Raw genomic sequence first — 25430 nt, 5'->3', positions numbered from 1 at the left:
ATGAATTCCTACATTGCTTCTGAGAATAAATGACAGGCATTCTTTAGGGTTGAAAAATATTGGCCATTCTCTTTGGGAGCAAAAAGGAAAATATTGCCCACTCAATCACTTTCTCTTTATTACTTTCCATTTCTATTCTTTATGATACTCGTGGAAAATTAAAATTCAGCCAGTTCCACTTATGGCTGAACACATGGCCAAAAAACAGAGTTGGCCTCAAATAAAAGAAAATTACAGCATTTTTCTCCCTGTAGAGAACTATATTTCATAAATATAAATGGATAGTACAACGACTTTTACATCCTTAAGGGATAGACACCCATGTGCAGACACATGTTTTGTCTAAATCAAGTTTAAAATTAGGTTTGATTTACTCTTCTGAGGAAAATACGACCTTCTTTATAAGAAAGATTGGCAAATTCAAGATGTCCCATTTTCCCTGACCCATGACATCCTCTGCCTCCCACATCCCAAACCAATTTGATGCTCACATGTGTTTCTCTCCTGGGATCTAGGCATTATCATATCCATTTACAGGTTGTTAGACTCAGAAGAAGAACATTCGCACCCCCAGAATTCAGACTACACCCAGTTCCGGTGAAGTCAAATCTATGTAGTTAGAACCATAGGTGCAGGTGTTTTTGGAAGCTCACAGGTGACTTCCAAAGTCACCTTAACGGTCATCACAGGTGACTTCACTGTGTAACTGGAGCCAAAACCACTTATGGAAGAAGTCTGATATGGTTTGGTTGTGTCTCCACCCAAATCTCATCTTGAATTCCCACGTGTTGTGGAAGGGGCTTGGTGGGAGGTAATTGAATCATGGGGGCAGGTCTTTCTTATGCTGTTCTTGTGATAGTGAATAAGTCTCATGAGATCTGATGGTTTTATAAAGGGGAGTTTTCCTGCACAAGCTCTCTCTTTGCCTGCTGCCATCCATGTAAGACTGGACTTGCTCCTCCTTGCTTTCTGCCACGATTCTGAGGCCTCCCCAGCCAAGTGGAACTGTGAGTCCATTAAACCTCTTTCTTTTATAAATGTCCCAGTCTCAGGTATGTCTTTATCAGCAGTGTGAAAATGGACTAATACAATGTCTCACCATGCAGTTGGGTGTCTCAGAATCAGAGAGACCCATGGAGTGTCCCCTAACTCTGATTTCCACTTGCAATATGTGTGCTTCTACTCTTTCCCTATGACAGATTGATGGCTCTTGCTGACTTCCTCACTGCTTAAGGAGATATTATGTCCCTGTCCAGAAGTTGACCCTCTAAACACAGACCTGGCCATGCTTGTTCATTCAATAGCTATTGATGGCTCCAGATTGCCTAACCCTAACCCTAACCCTACACAGGGCCATGGGTGAGAACGCTGAAGCTTCCATTGAGCTCACATTCTAGTGAGAGAAACAAATGCAGTAAAATGAACACTAAACTCACATAGGAACTGTTTCCAAAAGTGAATCAGGGCAAAAGGAAAGGAGAAGATTATTTTGGAAAGGGACTGGTGAAAAGCCACTCTGAGGAGGTGGTGTTGGAATAAATCATTTAGTATTTGGAGAAAGAAGCTTCCAAGCAGAGGGGCCAGCAGGTGCAAAGGGCCTGGGGTGCATTTGTCTTGTAGGGAAGGTTGACCAGCAGGACAATGAGTGTGCGAGTCTGTGGCTGCTGTCACAAATTAAAACCCATGTCTTTGCTTAAAACAACGCCTATTTATTCTGTTACAGTTTTGGACATCAGAATAAAATAAAGATGTCTGCAGAGCTGTGTTTTGAGTATTTTAGGAGAAAAACGATTTCTTTCTGTTTCCTGTTTCTAGAGGCTGCCTGCATTCCTTGGCTTATGACCCCTTCCTATATCTTCAAATTATATCATGCCAACCTGCAGCCTGTGTCTTTTGTGTAGCTTTGACTCTCCCACTTCCCTTTTGTAAGGATCCCTGTGATGATAGCAGACCCACCTGGATAAGGCAGGTGTTCTGAACCTCTCCACACCATACCTGATGAGCAGAGATGACTGAGTGGCTTGAAAAACTTTTAGAAATGTCTACAACTGGTTGAATGTAAACCAAGACTGACAAATACCTGTCCAAATCAAACAATGTGCTGTGATATTCAGCTCCAATCGGCTGAAGTGTAGGCACCAACAGTCATCCCAACCTGGTCTCCCTGGATATCCACAGTGCTGAGTGCTCCGTTTTGAAGGGATATAGTAGAGTGAATGCTGCTATAAGAAACTGTATCCCAGTCAATTCAGACTTCTGTAACAAAATACCTTTGATTGCATGGCTTATAAACAGCAGACATTGATTTCCCATAGTCCTGGGGCTGGGAGTCTAATATCAAGGAATGGCAGATTCAGTGTCTAGTGAGGACTCGCAACCTGGTCTCATCCAGATACTCCTGGCACTGAGTGCGTGAATTTGAAGAAATATAGAAAAGCGAAAGTTGGTGTAAGGAACCGTATTCTAGTCCACTCAGACTTCTCTAGCAAAATACCATAGCCTGGGGGGCTCACAAACAGCAGACATTTACTGCTCACATTTCTGGAGGCTGGGAGTCCAAGGTCAAGGCGGGGCAGATTCAGTGTCTTGTTAGGACCCGCTTCCTGGATAAAGATGGAGCCTTCTGGCTGTGTCCTCACATGGTGGAAGGGGCGAGAGAACTCTCTGGGGCCCTTTTTCTAAGGGCGCTGATCCCACTCATGAGGCTCCACCTTACAACCTCATCACCTCCCAAAGGCCCTACCTCCCGACACCATCACCTTTCGGGTAAGGATTTCAGTATATGAATTTGGGGTGGGACATAGACATGCAGACCATAGGAGACTCTTAACCTCAACATGCATGAGTGCATATTTATTCTAAACCAAATTAAGACACAGGAAGCATGATTATTTTTGTGTGTGTGCCATTAAGATTTGAAGGGCTGCTGTGTAGTCAAAATATCACAGACATTCTACAGGGTCCCTAGCAGTGTACCTGTGATCCATGAAGCTTACCTAGAGGTGGATTTTAATCTCCCTAAAAGGAAAACCCACACAATAGAGCTGGTGGAATGTGGAACAAACCTACCCCTAAACGAATTGAAATATCACTGCCTATCGCTGGAGGCTGGGCAGGCCTTGGCAAGGATGTTGTGGGTTTAACTTAGTCATCATTTGGGTGATACAACTACATGGGAATTATATAACCAGATAGGAAACTGCAGCCATTGAATTTTATTTCTTTTGAAAACACACTGATATCTGTTACTTCAATTATTCTTTAAACATGAATTAAGCACATTAGCTACTGTTTCCTGCTTTTTATAGGCTTCCTAATGAATAAAGGTGGATGCAACTTCAGATCTTCTGACCTATTGTGGATCTGTTCATTCTCCTTCTCTCAGGGTTACACTGTATTATTGCTACTGTATCTTTGTTTGCAACTAATTCGGCCACCCAGGTTATATACTCAGACTATGGTTTCCATATGTGGGCAATATGCAGTGTATCTGTCTTCCCATAAAACAAAACAAAACGACATCATTTTCCAAGTGTCTCATAGGTGTTCATAGCCAGGGGCAATGTTTCTGCAGGAACACCTTACCTGCATTTTGTTCCCTTAACAATCCCGAAATGTTTAGTCTCTCTAGCAAGCTGTTACATAACAGCAACAGGCTATGAGTCACTTAGGGATATAGGGGATTCTGCTAAGTAAACAAAATCAGGGCATTTTAGTTACTTCTTCACAACAGGTGTGGAGAGTGTGGGTGGTTCATTTAGAACAAAGGTCTCATATTTTAAGATTCAAATTCAAGGGCACCTAGTGCTTTTTTCTAGGATGGACACAGGGCAGGAGATCAAATTACGTTGTTCAATTCATATTTTACTTTATTTTATTTTATTTTATTTATTTTTGAGACAGGGTCTTGCTCTATTGCCCAGGCTGGAATGCAGTTGTCTGATTATAGCTCACTGCTGCCTCCACCTCCTGGGCTCAAGTGATCCTCCCACCTTAGCCTCCTGAGTAGCTGGAACTACAGGTGCGTGCTCCCACACCGGCTAATTTTTTTGTATTTTTTGTAGAGAGAGGGGTCTCATCATGTTGCCCACGTGGTCTTGAAATCCTGGGCTCAAGCGCTTCTCCTGCCTTGGCCTCCCCAAGTGTTGGGATCACAGGCGTGAGCCACCGTGCCCAACCTGAAAAGCTCTCATATTTTAAGACTCTAATTCTTGTGTACTTACTGCTTTTTTCTAGGACAAACAGAGAGTAGCAGGTCAAATTATGTTGTTCAATTCAGGTATTTTAAAAATATAACCAGTTACATAGTCTAACTTGCAGTAAGCACCTTAATAAGCCATTTTAATGAAAGGATGGTTGAAGGTAAAGTCCCTAAACTGGGGACGATGATCATGAGATATACGTTGTGATAATTGTGGTGATACAATTAGACGGGGAATACATAACCCAATTGGAGCCAGTCAGGGCAGGCGTTTGGGGAAGCTCCCTGCAGGCAAGATTCCAGTTAATGGCTGGATGTGAGAGACCAGGATCCCACTGGCTGGGAGAAAACAGTGGGAGCCAGAGGATGCGGGAAACACAACAGGTATTCTGTGTCTTCTCCCCACCTTCCCCACTAAAAAAATTCCATGTCCACTCGAAACTTTGAAATAGGACCTTATTTGGAAATTGAGTCTTTGTAAATGTAATTAGTATGGGATGTCAAGATGAAGTCATGCTGGATTCAGGACCCTAAATGCAATGACAGGTGTACTTGTAAGAGACAGAAGAGGAGATACAGATACAGAGGAGAAGGCCACGTGGAGACAGAGGCAGAGACTGGAGTGATGCAGCTACAAGCCCAGGGACGCCTGGAGCCCCCAGGAGCTGGGAGAGGCAGGAAGGACCCTCCCCTAGAGCCTCCAGAGGGAACTAAGTACACCTGTAGTGGCTTAAACTGTGGTCTTGAAAAGATGTATCTATGTCCTAATGCCCAGATCCTGTGAATGGGACCTCATTTACAAATGGGGTCTTTGCAGATATACCTAAGTCAAGGATCTCAAAACGAGATCATCCTGGATTAGGTTGGGCCCTAAATGCAATGGCAGGTGTCCTTCTAGGAGACAGAAGAGGATACACAGACACAGAGGAGAAGACCACATGGAGATGGAGGCAGGGACTGCAGTGATGCAGCCACAGGTCCAGGAATGCCAAGGATTGCCAGTGGCTACTGGAAGCTAGGGAGAGGCCAACAAGAGAACTAGGAGATCAAAAATGACTTACTTTTACATTTAAAAAGAACTAAAAGAGTATAATTGGATTATTGGCAACACAAAGGGTAAATGCTTGAGGGGCTGGATACCCCATTCTCTGTGATGTGATTATTATGCATTGAATGCCTGTATCAAAACATTGCAGATATTCCAAACATATATACACCTTCTATGTACCCACAAAAATTAACAAATTTTGAAAAAAACAGAACTGGGAGATAATACATTTATGTTGCTTTCAGCCACCCAGTAGGAGGTCATTTTTTTTTAATCTTCTTTTAATTGTCATTTCTGGCCAGGCGTGTTGACTTACCCCTGTAAGGCCAGCACTCTGGGAGGCCGAGGTGGGCAGATCACCTGAGGTCAGGAGTTCGTGACCAGCCTGGCCAACGTGGTGAATCCTTGTCTCTACTAAAAATACAAAAATTAGCCAGGCATAGTGGTGTGCGCCTGTAATCCCAGCTACTGAGGAATGAGAATGAGAATGAGGGATGAGGGATGAGAATCACTTGAACCCGGGAGGTGAAGGTTGCAGTGAGCCTAGATTGAGCCACTGCACTCCAGCCTGGGTGACAGAGTCAGAACCTGTCTCAAAAAAATGTCATTTTATAGCTCCCCACTGCAGCTGCCCCCCACCCTTCCCTTTGATGACTATTTTTGTAGGCTTCAGGGGGACCAGGGAACAAAGCTGGGGCCTGGCAGGCCCACTACGCTGCCAGCTGGGGAAAACAAGTCACAATTACAAATTATCACAAGAATTAGTGCCTGTACTTGGGAGATCTGCAAAGTGAGGAGGCCCCAGCTCCCACTTGTATAGGGGCCCATTTGGCAGTGACGTTGCTCTGGAGACGATGATATTCCTTCAGCCTAAGGGAACTGATGGTGATGAACCCGGTGGCATCAACTGGCTCCTAATCGCCCTGCACACTCATGCTCACCAGCTCCTCGTTGTAGAGAGACAGTGGGGACTCCTGTCTGAGGATGTACACCTGGCCCTTGAAGACGAACACCTGCACTTTCCCTTCCACTAGCTCCTGGGACTTGGTGATTCAGTGGCGGACAAATTCACACTCAGGGCTGTGCCAGAAACCGGTGTACACCAGCTCAGCAAATTTCAAGCCCAGGCCTTGTTTGATTTTGCGCACTTCCCAATCCGTGGTGAAGGCCTGGATGTGTAAATGAGCATGGTAAAGCATGGTAAAGGATGGTGTCAGCTGGGGTTTCGTAGATGCCTCAGGACTTCATTGCAATGAAATGGTTCTCCACGATGTCAATATGGCCCAGGCAGTGCTTGCTTGCAGCTTCGTTCAGGTACACGAAGAGCTCCTAGGAAGTCTGGTGGGTGGCGCCATCCTTGATGTTGGTCACCTTCACGGGGACCCCTTTTTTGAACTCAATCTCGAGAATGTCAGGGGTGTTGGGGGCTTTAGTGAGGTCCTTAGTCTTCATGTAGAGACCTGGAGGTGCTTATGGCACTTGCGTTTCTCCAGGATTCCAGCCTCGTAGCTGATATGCATGAGGTTCTCGTCCGTGCTCCACGGGTTCTTGAGAGTGACCGGGATGGGAATCCGATGCTGCTTTGCGTATTCCATGAGATCATTGAGGCCCTTGAGCCAGCTGTAGAACTCGGGCATCCTCCAGGAAGCAATGACCTTAATCTGAGGGCCAGTGAGCAGGTGAGCTCAAACCGGACCTGATCACTCCCCTTTCCCATGGTGCCGCAGGATACACACTTGGCCCCCTCCTGCTGGGTGATTTCCACTTGTTTGTGGGCGATGCAGGGCCTAGCCACAGAGGTGCCCAGGAGGTAGTGGTCCTCATACAGGGTGTTGGACTGGATGGTCGGCCAGATGAACTCCACAAACTCCCTGCTGACATCATCAATGAACACCTTTTTGGCCCCAAGCTTCCATGCCTTCTTCTTGTCTTCCTTGAAGTCTTCCTTCTGGCCGATGTTGGCCAGGTAGGCAATGACATCATGGCCTTTTTCCTTCAGCCACACGAGGATGCAAGAGGTGTCCAGGCCACCCCTGTGGGCCAGAACCATGGAGCCTTTGCTGGACACAGCGTCTGGGATTGGAGGTGCGATTTCCCTGCATCTGGAATCTGTCTTCACGGTGCAGTGAACCACTAGGACCCCAGGCAGCTGAGGCAGGTGATAGAGCAAGAAGAGGTAATTTTTTACAGCAAGTGTACCAAACTAATACCATTCAGGTTAGAGGCAACATGAAAATCAATGAGAAATATCAGGTGGGTTAGCACACTGACCAAGAGTTTGGGTCAACACGAGCCCCAGGCCCACGAGCCATGCTCAGACACTGGGTGGAGAGTGTTGTGGTGTACACTGAAAGAGCTTTGAATGCTCCTTTGGAGCACCATGGCCTTGGTGTGGCTGTCAGATGTGCTGGGATTCAGTGCCTATCACCTGAGGAGCTGAGCCTATTGAGAATTCTGTGTGTCAAAACTGGTCAGCATTTGGGGCGGTTCTGGGCTATCAGGTGGAGACAAGATTCCATGGCAGACATGAGCCAGAGTCGAAGAGAGAAAGGTATAGGAGGCAGGATAATGGCCCCCAAAACAGGGCCACATCCCAATCTCCTGTGAATATGGTACCCTGCAATGGAGAAAGGGAATAAAGGTTGCAGATGGAATTAAGGTGGCTAATTCACTCAACCTTAAAATTGGGAGATTGTCCTAGATTATTCAGGCTGGACCCAATCTAATCATGAGAGTCCTTAAAAGTAGACAAAGTTCAAGGCCAGCCTGGACATCATAGCAAGACATTGTCTCTACTAAAAAAAAAAAATAGCCAGATATAGAGGCACGTACCTGTAATATCAGCTACTCTGGAAGCTGAGGCGAGAGAAATGCTTGATTCTAGGAATTGGAGGCTGTAGTGAGCTATGACCATGGCACTGCACTCCAGCCTGGGTGATAGAGCAAGACCTTATCTCAAAAAAATTAAAAGGCTGGGCGCTGCGGCTCATGCCTGTAATCCCAGCACTTTGGGAGGCTGAGGCAGGAGGATTGCTTGATCCCAGGAGGTCGAGTCTACAGTGAGCTGTGAGGACACCACTGCACTCCAGCCTGGGCAACAGAGCAAGACCTTGTCTCAAAAACAAAATAAAACAAAACAAAAAACAAACAAACAAAAAACAGCAGAAGACTCAGAGATGAGTATGGTGGTCTCTGGAAGCTGGAAATGACGTTCAGTTTATAGCCAGCCAGAAAGGGAGACCTCGATTCTACAACCACAAGAAACAATTCTGCCACCATCCCTTAAAAGCAAGGAAATGAATTCTGCCCAACATCTTCTCTAATAGAATGCAGCCCTACTGACACCTTTTTGCTATTTTTTTCACTTTTATAATTATAACCACTTTAATGAACGATTTAATGTAAAAATTAGGAAAAAAATCAACATTTGTATCAGACCAAAGATCAGGTTTAAAAAATGAATACACCATACATCTGTTCAAAAGAGATTCCAGAAGGAAATCCACAAGGATTTTTCACTCTTGGTGAAGGTTTTTATTTTTTAAAATAACTGCCAACTTGTACTTGTGATTAAGGGATACACGTGCAGATTTATTACATTGTTACGTTGCGTGACGCCGAGCCTACTGACATCTTGATTTTAGCTCAATGAGGCTCTCGTTGAACTTCTCACCTCCAGAATTACCGAACTGTAGAAGTGTAAGAAAATGAAATTGCATCATTTAAGCAACTAAGTTTATAGCAATTTGTGACAACAGCCATAGAAAATTAATAAGCTGGCAAATGGGTGAGGGCCTGTGAATTCTGTATCTTCCCAGGAGGCAGCCATTTATCCAGTAATAATGCACTGTACATCAGGAATTACTGGGCCACAATGTGAGTCATTTCTAGTGGTAGGAATTGACGGCCGATCCCCCCTGCTGTACCTTGGTTTTCTCATCTGTGAGCCATTGGGCACCCTTGTGAATAACTAGGAAGATTAACAGAAGAGCAAGTGTCCCTGAACTACTCTTTCTCAAGGTGAAATTAACCTGTCATGGGCCCAGTCAGGGTTATCACTCAAAAAAGCCAATGAGCCAGTGTAAACAGGAGATTCCTTCACATCAGAGTATCCTCTGGGAGATGCACGATCCATATTCTACTTGCTTCAGAAACAACTTGAGTGTTCGCCAAAAATGCACAGTCCCAGGTCAAACAGTCGGATTAGCTCAATGAAGGTTTCTGGAATGGGGCCTCGACTGTCTCATTTTCTGGTTCTCCAATGGGTCCTTCCTGGTATCACCTCCCCATAAACACCTTACCCTCAAATCCTAGTCTGCTTGTGCTTCTAGGGGGAACTCAGTTCCCTACATTTAATTCTGCTTAAACCCCTACCCCAGTAACCCTACCACAACCCTACCAATAACTCTTTCAAGCAATCCATGTAAGTCGTATGAGCTATAGACAGATAAATTAAGTGTAAGAAATGTTGGAATAAACAGATCAAGCATTTAGATTTTAACTCAAGTTTATTTATGTTTTTTCCAGCTGAAAAAGAAGGAAAACTTATACAGAATAATGAACTCCCTAAAGGCAAAGGGAAAATATGTTTGCATGCTTATTTAATTAATATTGAAATCTGCATAAGATATTCATACATATTTAAGTGCATAACTTAAATGTATACATGTTTGAATAAATATGAATTTATTGTATTATAATACATACATATTTCATAATACACAATATATTGATGTTGATACATTTAAATGTATTGATATACTATAAAATATAAATTTTATTTAGATGTTTTAAGTTAGATAATTAGATAACTTGATTAGATAAATGTTAGATATATTTAAATGAATGTATAATATATAATATACAGATATATAAATATAATATAATATATGAATATATTATATAATAGAATGAATATATCATCAATAACATAAATATTACATATTATAGAAAGATATTTATGCTATGATGCAAGTTATATATTCATATGTAACTTTTTTTTTTGAGACAGAGTCTCACTGCGTCACCCCGGCTGGAGTGCAGTGGCGAGATCTCAGCTCACTGCAACCTCTGCCTCCCGAGTTCAAGCGACTCTCCTGCCTCAGGTTCCCGAGTAGCTACATCATGCCCGGCTAATTTTTGTATTTTTGGTAGAGATGGGGTTTCATCATGTTGGCCAGGATGGTTTCAATCTCCTGACCTTATGATCCACCTGCGTTGGCCTCCCAAAGTGCTGGGATTACAGGCATGGGCCACCACGTGTAACTTATATGCAATATATTATATATACTATAATATAGTGTGTATTTTATGAATATGATATAAGTTTATAATATATCTTGTACACCTATATAGCTTATAAAATATACTTAAAGACATATATTTATATAATATGTATTATTTGCATTATTAACAATAAATATTATAATAATTACTATATTAAATCATTTGTGATACAATTACTAACAAATATACACAAGATAAAATTGCTCTAATAAATTTTGAAGAAACCAGTGATAGAACATGATGTGCCTGGAAATCAAGTGATCTCGTATAGGTGTTATAAGATGTTAAAAATGAAGGCTAGGTGTGGTGGCTCACGCCTGTAATCCCAGAACTTTATTAGGCCAAGGCGGGAGGATCTCTCTAGTCCAGGAGTTTGAGACCAGCCTGGGCAACATAATGAGACCTTGTCTCTACAAAAAATATAAATGTTAGCCGGGCATGGTGGTGCACACCTGTAGCCCCAGCTACTCAGGAGGCTGAGGAAGGAGGATTACCTGAGCCCAGGAGGTCAAGGCTACAGTGAGCCATAATTGCACCACTGCACTCCAGCCTGGGTGACAGATTGAGACCCTATCTCAAAAACAAAACAAAACAAAACAACAACAACAACAACAAACAAAGACGCTCACTTTCCTTTGAAGTTTCCATATTGCATAATTAGGAGATATTTACAAACAAATCTATTATCTTTGTTTCAGTAAATAAACTGATATAAATCTTTTTTTTTCTCCGAAAAAGCTGTTAGAAAAATCTTTAAAAATTGAAATAAGATATTCTATGTTAAAATTAGGTTTTAGTAGGCTGGAGGAGCACATTCGTAAAACTACACAGGCAAGCATGTTACCAATGTGATATGGTTTGGCTGTGTCCCCACCCAAATCTCATCTTGAATTACTCTTGTAATTCCCATGTGTTGTGGGAGGAACCCAGTGGGAGATAATTTGAATCATGGGGGCAGTTCCCCCCGTACCGTTCTCATGGTAGTGGGTGGGTCTCATGAGATCTGATGGTTTTATGAGGGGTTTCTACTTTTGCATCTTCCTCATGTTCTCTTGCTGTCGCCATGTAAGAAGTGCCTTTCACCTCCCGTCATGATTCTGAGGCCTCCCCAGCAATGTGGAGCTGTAAGTCCAATGAAACCTCTTTTTCTTCCCAGTCTCAGGTATGTCTTTATCAGCAGCGTAAAACGGACTAAGACAGAATGCAATCAAAGTTTGCACTGAAATAGCATTCGGACTGATGAGGGCAGGTGTGCTAATTGAATGCCCCTGTGTCCTCCTTTCTCCCAGACCTTGGCAGACATCAGTGATTTCTCGAAGTGATTTTCTCTGCTTAGCCCAGACACATCCCCAGACTGGTTCTCTATTTGCACTTCAGACAGGTTGCTACTGATCTGCAGGGGCAGACAGGCAAGACAGCGCATGCTGTTCCTGCTGAGATGCGGAGTGCAGCCAGGAGTTCACATTCCAACCTCCCTGCCTGAGTAAAGAATTCAGCAAGTGGGATTAACACAATTTAGGCCCATGTGGAGTTCAATCTACATCAATACACTCGACATTGTGTGATTTATTAACTAGACAAATGATTAAATCAACAAATGCATTTTCTATCGCTTGACTTTTTAAATTATGACTTTTAGAAGCAGCGTAATTGGTTTTTAAAAAAATTTGTATTAATTTATGGGGTACAAGTGTGATTTTGTAACCTAGACAGATTGCGCAGTGGTGAAATATCCATCACTGGCATAATGAATATTGTGCCCATTAAGTAGCTTCTTATCCCTCACCCCCCTCCTACCCTTCCTGGTCAGCAATGTCTATTATTCCACACTCTACGCCTATTTGGAAACATTATTTAGCTCCCACTTATAAGTGAGAACATGTAGTATTTGTCTTTTTGTTTCTGAGTTGTTTTACTTAAGAAAATGACCACCACTTTCATCCATGTTGCTGCAAAAGACATGGTTGCATTCCTTTTTGTGGCTGAATAGTGTTCCACTATGTATATATACCACATTTTCTTTATCCCATCATCCATTGATGGACACTTAGGTTGATTCCATATCTTTGCTATTGTAAATAGGGCTTCTAGTACAGGTAACTTTTCTTTTCATTTTGAGATGGAGTCTCACTCTGTCTTCCAGGCTGCAGTGCAGAGGCGCCATCTCGGCTCACTGCAACCTCTGCCTCCCGGGTTCAAGCAATTCTCCTGCCTCAGCCTCCCGAGTAGCTGGGGATACAGGTGTGCACCACCACAACTGGCTAATTTTTGTATTTTTATTAGAGACAGTGTTTCACCATGTTAGCCAGGCTGGTCTCGAACTTCTGACCTCTAGTGATCCACCTGCCTCAGCCTCCCAAAGTGCTGGGATTACAGGCATGAGCCACCCCGCCCAGCCAGTGCAAGTATCTTTTTGATATAATGATTTCTTTTCCTTCAGGTAGATATCCAGTAGTGGGTTGCTGGATTGCATGATAGTTCTATTTTTGGTCATTTGAGAAATCTCCACACCCTTTTTCTTCGAGATTGTACTAATCTACATTCCCGTGAGCAGTGCATAAGTGTTCCCTTTTCTCTGCATCCTCACCAACATCTGTTTTTTCTGGGTTTGTTTGTTTTTTTAATAGTAGCCATTCTGACTGGTGTAGGATGAAATCTCATGGTATGTGAATAGCTATCTTGCTAAAGCATGTTTAAATGTACTTCGCTGTGTGGCTCACTTTACCCTGAAACAAAATCACAGCCCATCATATCTTTTAGTGGCAATTAAAATGCTCACAAGAGGCCAGGCGGGGTGGCTCACACCTGTAATCCCAGCACTTTGGCAGACTGAGGCAAGCGGATCACCTGAGGTCAGGAGTTCAAGACCAGCCTGGTCAACATGGCAAAACCCCATAGCCAGGTGTGGTGGTGCACGCCTGTAATCCCAGGTACTTGGGAGGCTGAGGCAGAAGAATCACTTGAACCCAGGAGGCAGAGGTTGCAGTGAGCCGAGATCATGCCACTGCACTCCAGCCTGGGCGACAGAGCGAGACTCTGTCTGAAAAACAAACCAATGAAAAGTGCTTACATGTTAAGGATCTACCATAAAATTTGGTATGCACATAGAGGTTACAGATAGGTCTAGGCTGAGTGTACTTGTAGCTCCATGAATCTTCATAAAAATCAGTCATCTACTTTTTCATTTACAGCGCTGTTCATATGGAAGGGGGGCAGGGAAGTGCTGGGTGGAGGAGGGTGTGGACCCTGGCTAGGGCTCCACCTGTGGGCCTGTGCCCACGGACCTAAGTGAGGACAGGCACTCCTGTTTTCCTGCCCAAATGTTGCATTTCCCAAGACCATTCTGGCCTGCTATGCCCCCAGTCTGTGCTTATAAAAACCTCGAGACCTAGCAGGCAGACACACAAGTGCCTGGACATTGAGAGGAACACATCGGCGGAAGAAGACACAGGCAGCCGGACCTCGAGGGGAGCACGCCAGCGGAAGAGTACACCGGCGGAAGCCAGCGGGCCGGCGGCCATTGAGCAGCAGAACTACATGGAGTTTGGCGGGGAAGGTCGGAGGAAAGCCTGGATTGCTAAGCGGCCTGCAACTCCAGGGGAAAACCATCTCTCCCTTCTGGCTCCCCCATCTACTGAGAGCTACCTCCACTCAATAAAACCTTGCACTCATTCTCCAAGGCCACGTGTGATCTGATTCTTCCGGTACACAAAGACGAGAAACACGGGATACAGAAAACCCTCCATCCTTGTGATAAGGCAGGGGATCTAATTGAGCCGAGTGACACAAGCCGCCTATGGACGGCTAAACTAAAAGAGCACCCTGTAACACACGCCCACTGGGGCTTCAGGAGCTATAAACATTCGCCCCTAGATGTTGCCAAGGGGTCGGAACCCCACAACCTCCCAGTCTGCCTGCACCTCCGAGGGGTTTGCGCAGTGGGGCACTGAAGGAGTGAGCCACACCCCCATTGCACGCCCTGTAAGGGAGATGACGGAACTTTTCCCATTTCACCGTGGCTGAGATGGTCAGATACCTACGTGACACTCATTTTCCCTTACTTCTTTACTGAGTGTAACAGGCTGCATACAGGTGCCCAAAGATGTCCACATCCTAATCCCTGGAGCCCATCAATATGTTACTTTGTGTGCAAAAAAATGACTTTGCAAAAACTGCCATTACTTTTGCACCAACCTAATATTAATGGCAAAAACCGCAATTACTTTTGTAGCAACCTTATAATTAAGTTAAACATCCTGAGATGGGGAGATGAGCCTGGGTTGTCCAGTTGCACCCTGATGTAATCACAGGGTCGGTAGAAGAGGGAAGGAGAAGGGTCAGAAAGAGAAAGATTGGAAGACACTAGGCAGCTGGCTTTGAACATACAGAAAGGGACCAAGGATTTCACCCAAGAGCCTCCAGAAGGAACACAGTCTTGCTAGCACCTAAATTTTGGACTTCTGAGCTCCAGAACTGTAAGATACTACATTTGCGTTGTTATAATCCACTAAATGTGTGGTAATTGGTTGCAGCAGCTGTCGGGGAAAAACACTCACATACCCGCACACTATGCAATAAGCTCAACGAAAAATCTATTCTTTTCTAAAGATTCTTCCAATTGACACTTTGTAAGTTCAGTGGTGCTGGGAGCTCCTGGAGGGGGTCTTGTTTTGTTTGTTTTTCTTCCTTCCTTCTGTTCTCCTGAGTTATGTCTGGAATACAGATGGGGTGGCTGAAGAGTCAGCAGCTTTAGTCTTTTTTTTTTTTTTTTTTTTTTTTTGAGATGGAGTCTGGCTCTGTCCAGGCTGGAGTACAGTGGCACGATCTGGGCTCACTGCAACCTCTGCCTCCTGGGTTCAAGCAATTCTTCTGCCTCAGCCTCCTGACTAGCTGGGATTACAGGCATGGCCACCATGCCTGGCTAATTTTTGCATTTTTAGTAGAGATGGAATTTCGCCACGTTGGCCAGGCTGGTCTCGAACTCCTGACCTCAACTGATCTGCCTGTGTTGGCTTCCTGAAGTGCTGGGATGACAGGCGTGAGCCACCGCTCCTGGCCAGCAGCTTTTGTTAAACGTGGGAGTCCACATGCTAAGGGAAGAAGGTGCCAGCATCCCAGAACTTCAGCCCTGGGTTTTCCATCTCGAGAATTCTTATAAATGAGGGAGAAACAAATGGTGCTCTTGTTGAAACACTATTTCTGCCAAACAAACACAGTATTTAAATTGTACAAGCACTTTCAAGTCAAGTTTTTTATTTTTCTTAACACCCTGCCCCCTTAGGAAACAGGAGAATGTACGGACTTTGAAGGATTGACTAAAAGAAAGAACTGGAAATCACCGTTTTTCTAGACACCTCCAATACATCACTCATCAATTAAGTCCCAAGAATTATATAAAGCCTGTACGATGAGAATAAAACAAATATTTTTGTTCTTTGATTACCCACACTGTAGCACAAACAACAACAATAACAAAAACCAGACATATGTGCATGCAAAAAGTTTATATAGTGTTTTAGGAAAATCTTACACACTTGCCAAGAGAAAAAAAAATAAATGAAAGGATTACAATAAAGTCACTTTTTAAAGAATTTAGATTGTATTTTATTACAACTGCATTTTATTATATTGAAGAAAAAATGATCAAACATGATTCTAAGCTAACCTTTGAAGAAGGCTATATTTTTAATGAAACTAATAAAAAATGAATGTTTAAACTTATCTCAAGTATAGGTAGGTGGATATAAAGATAGATAGAAAATAGATAGAAAGATGGACAATAGAGACGATAGATAATGGACAGACCAGCAGTCCTCAACCTTTTTGGCATGAGGAACCAGTTTCACGGAAGACAATTTTTCCATGGACTTGGTGGGGAGGTGATTTTAGGATGATTCAAGGGCATTGCATTTATTGTATACTTTATTTCCATTATGATTACATTATAATATATGATGAAATAATTATACAACTCACCATCGTGTAGAATCAGTGGAGCCCTGAGCTTGTTTTCCTGCAACTAGATGGTCCCATCTGGGGGTGATGGGAGACAGTGACAGATCATCAGGCATTCGATTCTCATAAGGAGCATGCAGCGAACTCTAGATCCCTCACATGCACAGTTCACAATAGGGTTCTTGCTCCTGTGAGAATCTAATGCGGCTGCTAATCTGACAGGAGGTGGAGCTCAAGCGGTAATGCAAGGGATGGGGAGCAGCAGTCAATAAAAATGAAGCTTCACTCTCTCACCTGCTGCTCACTTCCTGCTGTGTGTGCCAGTTCCTAACAAGCCACCAACTGGTACCAGTCCATGGCCTGGGGGTTGGGTACCCCTGGGATATAGGATAAACAATCAATAGGTGATAAATTAGACAACTGATAGAGGTTAGATACATAGGTATACATAGACAATCTATAGGTTGATAGAAATATAGATGGATACATGGAGGATGGATAGATAAGTTTACTCATTAAGAAAAAAATAGAGTATGCTAAGAGTTCGTAAATAAGAAGTCTGTGCTTGCCGTGCAAATATTGTCTATATAAGGTTTCTATCATAACGCCCCTGGAGAAACATGGGAAGTGTGGTTTCACGGTGGCTTTCAGATGTTCTGCACATCATATTCATGGGTGCTCATTTCATGATGTGCAGATTCTGTGCCTATTTCACTAGACCGAAAATGAATGCTAATATATTTGGTTCTTTTCTAAAAAGTGTTATAGGCTGGGTGTGGTGGCTCATGCCTGTAATCCCAGCACTTTGGGAGGCTGAGGTGGGAGGATCACTTGAGGTCATGAGTTCAAGACCAGCCTGGCCAACATGGTGAAATCCTGTCTCTGCTAAAAATACAAAAAATTAGCCAGGCGTGGTGGCGGGCACCTGTAATCCCAGCTACTCTGGAGGCTGAGGCAGGAGAATCGCTTGAGCCTGGGAGGTGGAAGCTGCAGTGAGCCGAGATGACGCCACTGCACTCCAGCCTGGGCGACAGAGTGAGACTCCGTCTCAAAAAAAAAAAAAAAAAAAAAAAAAAAAAAAAAAAAAAAAAAAAGCGTTACATATAATTTTACCTATCCATCCAAGGATCAAGGAATAAACAAAATATGTTCAATATGTTCAGTTCCTGCAGTCTAATATGATTCGCTCATGAAATGGAATGAAGGTCGAATACAGGCTACTATATGTGTGTACCTTGAAAACATCATGCTCAGTGAAAGAAGCCAGTCACAAAAGACACATTATCTCATTCCATTTACATTACATTTCAAGAATAGCTAAATCTATGGACAGAAAACAGAAAATAAGTGGTTTCCAGGGACTAGGAGAAAAGGAGAATGGAGAGTGACTGCTTAATGGACATAGGGTTTCCTTTTGGGATGTTTAAAATGTTTAGGAACTAGATAGTGATGGTAATTGCACAATATTGTGAATGCACTATATCAGGGGTTTCTAACCCCTAAGCCATGGACTGGCTCCTGTCCATGGCTTATTAGAAACCAGGCCACACAGCAGGAGGTGACAGGCAGGTGAGTGAGCCAAGCTTCATGCGTATTGACAGCCGCTCCCCATGGCTCACAGCTCACCTGAGCTCCACCTCCTGTCAAATCAGTGGTGGCATTAGATTCTCATAGGACAGCAAACCCTACTGTGAACTGAGCATGTGAGGGATCTGGGTTGCATGCTCCTTATGAGAATCTAATGCCTGATTACCGCCTGATGAGCTGTCACTGTCTCCCATCACCCCCAGATGGGGCTGTCTAGTTGCAGGAAAACAAGCTCAGCACTCCCACTTATTCCACATTATAGTGAGTTGTAGAATTATTTCCTTATATGTTACAGTGGAATAACAATAGAAATAAAGTGCGCAGTAAGTGTAATGTACTCGAATTATCCTGGAACCAACCTCCTCAACCCCACCACCACCATCCGTGGGAAAATTGTCTTCCACTTAACCAGTCCCTGGTGTCAAAAGGGTTGGGGACCTCTGCACCAAATGCCACTGAATCATACTTCAAAATGGTTAAAATAGTCCATTTTATGTTATATGAGATTTTTACCCCAAAATAGAAAGCAAAACTCATGGAATTACTAAACTTCAGACACATTTTATTTAAACGAGTAATATTTCTTTTTAAAAGATTATTTCGACCAGGCGCGGTCACTCACGCCTGTAATCCCAGCACTTTGGGAGGCCAAGGCGGGCAGATCATGAGGTCAGGAGTTCAAGACCAGCCTGACCAATATGGTGAAACCCCGTCTCTACTAAAAATACAAAAATTAGCCAGGTGTGGTGGTGTGTGCCTGTAATCCCAGCTACTTGGGAGGCTGAGGCGGGAGAATAGCTTGAACCCGGAAGGTGGAGGTTGCAGTGAGCCGAGATTACACCACTGTACTCCAGCCTGGGCAATAGAGCAAGATTCTATCCCCCACCAAAAAAAGATTACTTCAGAGTAAAAGAAGAAAAAAAAGAAAAACCAGGAGATGAAAAGCACTATGTGCCTGGGGTCTTTTAGGAGTTTAGCTAAGTTAAACTCATATTCCTTAATGGCTTTAAGTTTAAACATCAAGGCAATAAAATATTCAGTGGTCCTTTTAAACATAAAAATCAGAAGACATTCTTTCTAAACCAAACAAGTCGCCCTTTTGGGTATAAAACCAAAAATGCGTAGAGTAAAAAAAAAGAAAACAAATTCAATACTAAGTCTTAAACACAAAGTGGCCTTCAGGAATTTCTTTTAACTTCTCTGAATTTTTATATATAGTGAATCGTGTATTAATACATATGGATGTGTGCCATTTAAAATATTTTAAATAATGAATGAATAACACTCGTACTTATGCCTATCTTTACAATGCCTGAGAAATAAATGATATCATTAGATAAGATAACATTATAATATTATCAGATAAGCTATTAATAAGTATAATATTGTTAGATAAGATAATATTGATAATCATATCTAATAATTTTCAAAATAAAAACCCATGGGTAAAATACTCTCCCTCATAATAAAAATACAATATAACATAATAATAAAAACAAAGCAAAACCTCCCTTCATGTGTTGGTTCTTGCTTCTTTCCTCTAGTTCCTTACCAGAGGAGTAGCGGATTTGGTAATTTAAGAAGTGTCAAATCTTCCCTTCAGCAACCACATGCCTGTCCAGGGAGTCAGCTCACAAATCACGCATCAATTATAAGGACAGATGGTAGACCCTGTGCAAGAGCTCTGTATGAGTTTCCTGTGGCTGCTAAAGCAAATACCAAAAATGCTGGGTGAAAACAACGCACATTTATTCGTGTGCAGTTCTAGAAATCAGAAGTCCTAAGTGAGTCTCCTGGGGCTAAAATCAAAGTGTCAGCCAGGTTGGTTCCTTCTGGAAGATGCAGGAAAGAATCCATTTCCTTGCAATTTGTACCTCCTAGAGGCTGCCTGCATTCCTCAGCATGTGGTTTCTTTCTTCATCTTCAAAACCAGCAACAACCAGCAGAGACCGTCTCCCATCTCATCATTCTAACCTGCATTTCTGCCTCCCTCTTCTACTTTTAAGAGCCGTGGCCATTACATGGGGTCCACATGGATAAGCCAGAATAATCTCCTCATTTTAGGATCAGCTGATGAGCAAACTTCATTTTCCCTCCAACTTTGATTCCCCTATTGCCATATAAGGTAACATTTTCATAGGTTCTGGGAAAGAGGATGTAAAAATATTTAGTTAAGGATCTTGAGATGAGATCATCCTGGAGTAGAGTCGACCCTAAATGCAACAACAGGTGTCCTTCTAAGAGACGGAAGAGGAGATGGTACAGACACAAAGGAGAAGGCCACATGGAGACAGAGGCAGAGACTGGAGTGATGCGGCCACAAGCTCAGGAATGCCTGGAGTCTCCAGGAGCTGGAAGAGGCAGGAAGGATCCTCCCCTAGAGCCTCCAGAGAGAGTGCAGCCCTGCCTACACCTTGATCTCAGACTTCTGGCCTCCAGAACTGGGAGAGCATAAATTTCTGTTGTTTTAAGACACTCAGTTAGTGGCGATTTGTGTGGCAGTCCTGGGAGATGCATACAGATTGTGCCCACGTTTGAAGGCTAATTAGGAATCATTACCAAACCACACAGTTTCTGTTTAAGCTAGATATTTTCTTTGCCGTTTTCTTCTTTGTAAGGTATCCAGGGCAACATTTAGAAGCTGAATTTTCTCATCCAGGCTTTCTAACAGCTTTGAGTTATTTGTTTCTTTCACTTTATTCATAAGAGAGTTATATTTATATCTTTAAAGAGCATGTTCCGAAGTGTTTTGATACTTCTTTAAAATACATTAGTGCTCCTTTGAATTTAGTTTGAGTTTTAGTGAATCTCTAAGCTTGTCCACTTACAAACACACACCTATATTTATAATCGAGTAAATCTCAGTATGTTTCAATCTCATGATTATGCAGGGAATCAAAGGTCACTGTGTTTAAGAACTAATTTCCTTTTCTGTATTTTAAGAATAACTTAAAACTTGTTCCATGAGTCACCCCTGGTCTGTTAACTAAGGCCGCTTCTTCTAATTCATGAAAGAGACATCTTACCAAAAGGGAAAGCACTTCACGCGGTGTCCTATAGAATTCTGAGTATTCATTACTTATAGGACATCTTTCTGAAATTAGTAGTTTCATGCTGAAGGAGAGACCATTTGCCATTTTTATTCTGAAAAGTGAGATGGGTCTTGGAATCCATCCACAAGTAAGAAGAATGTCGTAGGACAGGGGTTTGCAACCCCATGGCCATGGACTGCTATCTGCCCGTTAGAAACCAGGTTGCACAGCAGGAGGTGAGCAGCAGGCCAGTGAGTGAGGCTTCATCTGTATTTACAGCTGCTTCCCACCCTGAGCTCCACCTCCTGTCAGATCAGCAGCAGCATTAGATTCTTACTGGAGCAGAAACCCTATTGTGAACTGCACACACGAGGGATCTAGGCTGCAGGCTCCTTATGAAAATCCAATGCCTGATGATTTGTCACTGTCTATCCCATCATCCCAAGATGGGACTGTCTAGCTGCACAGAACAAGCATGGGGCTCCCATGGATTCTACATCATGGTGAGTTGTAGAATTATTTCATTACATATTACAGTGGAATAATAATATAAATAAAGTGCACAATAAATGTAATGTGCTTGAATCATTGCAAAACCATATGTCCCACCCCCATCCTGCTCCATGGAAAGACTGTCTTCCATGAAATTGGTCCCTGGTGCGGGAAAGGTTAGGGACCACTGCCCTAGGAGATTTCTAGACCATGCCACTCGAGGGCAAGGTCGCCACCAGCCAGTAGTGCTCAGAACCAGTTTCAGTGACATTCTTTCCTTCTTCCTCACAAGCTTCTAGGGCAGCTCCCATGTGGAATCCCCTAGAAGCCATTTGGTTTTGATTCCAAGAGGCCGCTTGTCTGAAAGAAGACAAGTCAGCAAAAATAGTAAGCCAAAACAGATTGGAGGAAAAAAAAGAGTCTTGACTCTTTAAATATAGAATTTTTAAAACTAGACTTTATTTTTAGAGCAGTCTGAGCTGCAAAATTGAGCAGAAGGCACAGAAATTTTTATATATCCGTTTCCTACACACACACACACCCTCTTCCATGATCAATGTCTCTCAGCAGAGTGAGACATTTGTTACAACAGATGAACCCACACGGAGACATTGAAGTCACCCAAAGTCCGTGGTTTTCATTAGGGCTCCCTCTTGATGTGAACTCCAGAATTTTGAGTATTCATCATTTATAGAACATCTTTCTGAAATGAATAGTTTCATGTTGAAAAATAAACCCTGTGCCATTTTTATTTGGAAAAGTGAGATGGGCCGAGTGTGGTGGCTCACGCCTGTAATCCCAGCACTTTGGGAGGGCGAGATGGATGGATGACCTGAGGTCAGGAATTCGAGATCAGCATGGCCAACATGGTGAAACCCTGTCTTTACTAAAAATACAAAAATTAGCCAGGCATGGTGGTGCGCACCTGCAGTGCCAGCTACTCGGGTGTCTGAGGCAGGAGAATCGCTTGAACCCGGGAGGTGGCGGTTGCAGTGTGCCAGGATTCTATCACTGCACTCCAGCCTGGACAACAGAGTGAGACTTCATCTCAAAAAAAAAAAAAAAAAAGTGAGCTAGGTCTTGATTTCTGCTGAATTACCCATCCAGGATTGAGGTCTTTGAAGGGATTCATTAATAATTGCTGACATTTTCTTGCCTTTCCCTGTCTGCAATTCACTGGCCTGTGTGGTCTGGGTTGGGGAGGAAGGGGATCACCTTCCGTGATCTCATCTTCTGCAGCTGGTTTTCTACCAACTGAAATTTTAGGGATCCAGAGCGGAGAAGCCTGTGTCTGTGAGTTCCATCATTCTAGGTGCCGCTGGTCCCGGTAAGAGACAGTAGCAGATAAACAGCTTTCATTTTGCCCAGAAATCCCCATCAGCACATCCGCCCAGGCTGGGTCAGGCTAGTTCACTTAGCCAGGATGTGTTTTCTCTGTAGGCTGATGTGCACCGTGCTAAGCAGAATTTTCTCCAGCCTAATCTGCAGAGATAACTCAGCCGTGCTCAGGAGATCGAGAGGGTTTCTCTGACATGTTCTTTGTATTTACTTATTTTCCATGCTGCTGTTCTATTGTAAAGTATGCTGTTGAGAAAATCTGGAAGCACTTTAGTACATGCAACAGAACAGGGTATTCCTACTGACTGTGCTACGATAAGAAGCAAAACAAAAATACCCCCTCATTTTCATTGAGGTGGCCAGTAGCCCGTATTTTCATTTCAGGTTTACCCTAGACAGATGAGGGCAAGTTCCCATGGAAAATTCCTAAAAGTCTGTTTCTGCTCAAACAAAGATACAACCCCACTAGCTATTAGTCTGCCCCTGGGATTTCTGAGCTATGCAAGCCCATGAGTCTGAAGTAGAGATTTCCTGTGTAGACTTTTTTTTTCCCTCCAGTCATCCAAGGGTATTCACTAGGTCAGCTCTTCTCCTGATTACAGAGTTTGGGAAGCAGTGGGGTTTGCAGTCATGTGACTAAGAAAGTTACTTTTACAACTCCTGTTAAAAAAATTACACAGTGATCCACAGAGTCCTTTAGAATATTAGACTTTCACATTGAAATCAGAATCGCCACGATCTGCAGTTCATACACAAAACAGCCAGTGCACCTCCAGGGACTCTGCATTGGGGTAAAACCCGGATAGGAAGATGAAAGACACAGCAACAAAGTTGAAAAAAAATGACTGTAGATTTGCTGGATCCTATATATAAATATTAACTACAGATGTGGTGAGGTAGTATGTTCAGTTCCCTCTATACAGCATTGCGTTCTGTCTTTACGACACCTCCAAGAGGTAAAATTACCCTTATTGTACCCTTGAGAAATCTGGTTTTAGGAAGGGAGAATAGTGTGTTCTAGGCCCTCTGGCCAAGAAATAGCGAGTAGTAGGAGGAGGTGGTTTGAGCTCTACTATCTGTCTGACTCAATCACCTATGGCTCTGCTGTTGGTTAAAGCCTTGCAGGAAAAGTGGATTTTAAAGATCTTATGATGGAGGCAGAGGGATGATGGCTCCCCCACGGTAAGGGCCTCCTAAGTCTCCTGGGCTGCAAGTTTCCCTATCTCCACATTTCTAGAGGAAAGGGGGTCTCGATGGAGGGGCGGGCTTGGGTGATGGGAAGTGAGCTAGCAAACCTGTTTGGATTTCCTTCTGAATGCGTGAGTCCAGGGGGTTGAATTTAAAGGGCAGGCACTTCCCAATCATGTCTTTTCCACGCATCACTTTTTAAAACCGGCACGCCATCAGCCTGCTTCAGGAGCATCTCAGCAAACAGGATCGGTTGCACAAGGAAGTGGTACCATTAGGCTTGTAAAAAAAAATAAGCTTTTTTTTTATATTCACACGTTTTTGTAGATCAAAGACAAAACGGGCAAACGTTGATAATAAGGACATGTTGTCAAAATGCTGGTTCAGGAATGGAAATGCTGCTAACCAGAGGACCAGTGAAAAGCAGTGGCTGGTAAAAGTCACTGGTGCATCCTGCGACAAGCTGCAATCCGTCAGGTTCCATGGCATCTGGCGATTAGGAAGGCTCCGACCTTTTGTTAATCACTGAGCTTTTGCTTGAAGTACATTCTGTAGCTACAAGGACTGACCTGCCCTTCATTTGGTCATCCCTCCTCACCCTCCACATGGTGGAATTATTAGCAAACGGATGAATTTAATTTAACCGACATGTACTCCAAACCTCCTGCATTTAAGGAAATCTCTTGGCACTTCAAGGGATTCAACAATTAACAAAACATGGTCCCTGCTCTAGGAACACATCACCAAGCAAGCAGGCAACATTAGCAGGACAAACATCAAAACAAAAAAGACTAAATGCCGCAAAATATGCATTTCATTTTAAAAAAGTACAGAAGGACGAGATTCCATAATGCTTTATTTGTGGATTTATTGTACAAGTTATGCCCTGGGACTTTTCTAATCTAGGCATTTATTTTTATTAGTATGTGTGTTATTAAAAATAATTTATTGAGGTAAAATTCACATCGTATAGTAAACCGTGTTAAAGTAACAATGTCATGGCATTTTGTACATCCTCAATATTGTGCAACCATCACCTACATGTAGTTCCAAAACGTTTCTGTCACCCCAAGCTAAAACCCTGCACCCATTCAGTGGTCTCTTTCCACTGCTCACTCCCCCTCATCCCATGCATGAAATTTGCAAAGCAGAATTGAATTAGTTGACTTGATATTTTATTTACTTCACACTTGTAAGGAATTAAAACCATTATGTTTGAGTTAACCATCTCATTTCCGTAAACCTGTGCCTTTAACTAGACTTCGATAAACCATTTTTGGGGTGCAGATGGTACAGGTAACAC

At 43.1% G+C, this 25430-nt stretch overlaps 1 pseudogene; it reads right to left on the bottom strand.

Moving 5' to 3' along the window:
- Positions 1 to 6010: 6010 nt before the first annotated feature.
- On the bottom strand, positions 6011 to 24616 carry LOC100581569 (annotated as a pseudogene).
- Between the last annotated feature and the right edge of the window lie 814 nt (positions 24617 to 25430).

Source organism: Nomascus leucogenys, chromosome X (assembly GCF_006542625.1).
Source record: "Nomascus leucogenys isolate Asia chromosome X, Asia_NLE_v1, whole genome shotgun sequence".
In the NCBI taxonomy this organism is placed as follows: domain Eukaryota; kingdom Metazoa; phylum Chordata; class Mammalia; order Primates; family Hylobatidae; genus Nomascus; species Nomascus leucogenys.
The sequence above is the reverse complement of the archived record's forward strand: the minus strand, read 5'-3'. Positions and strand labels throughout refer to the sequence as shown.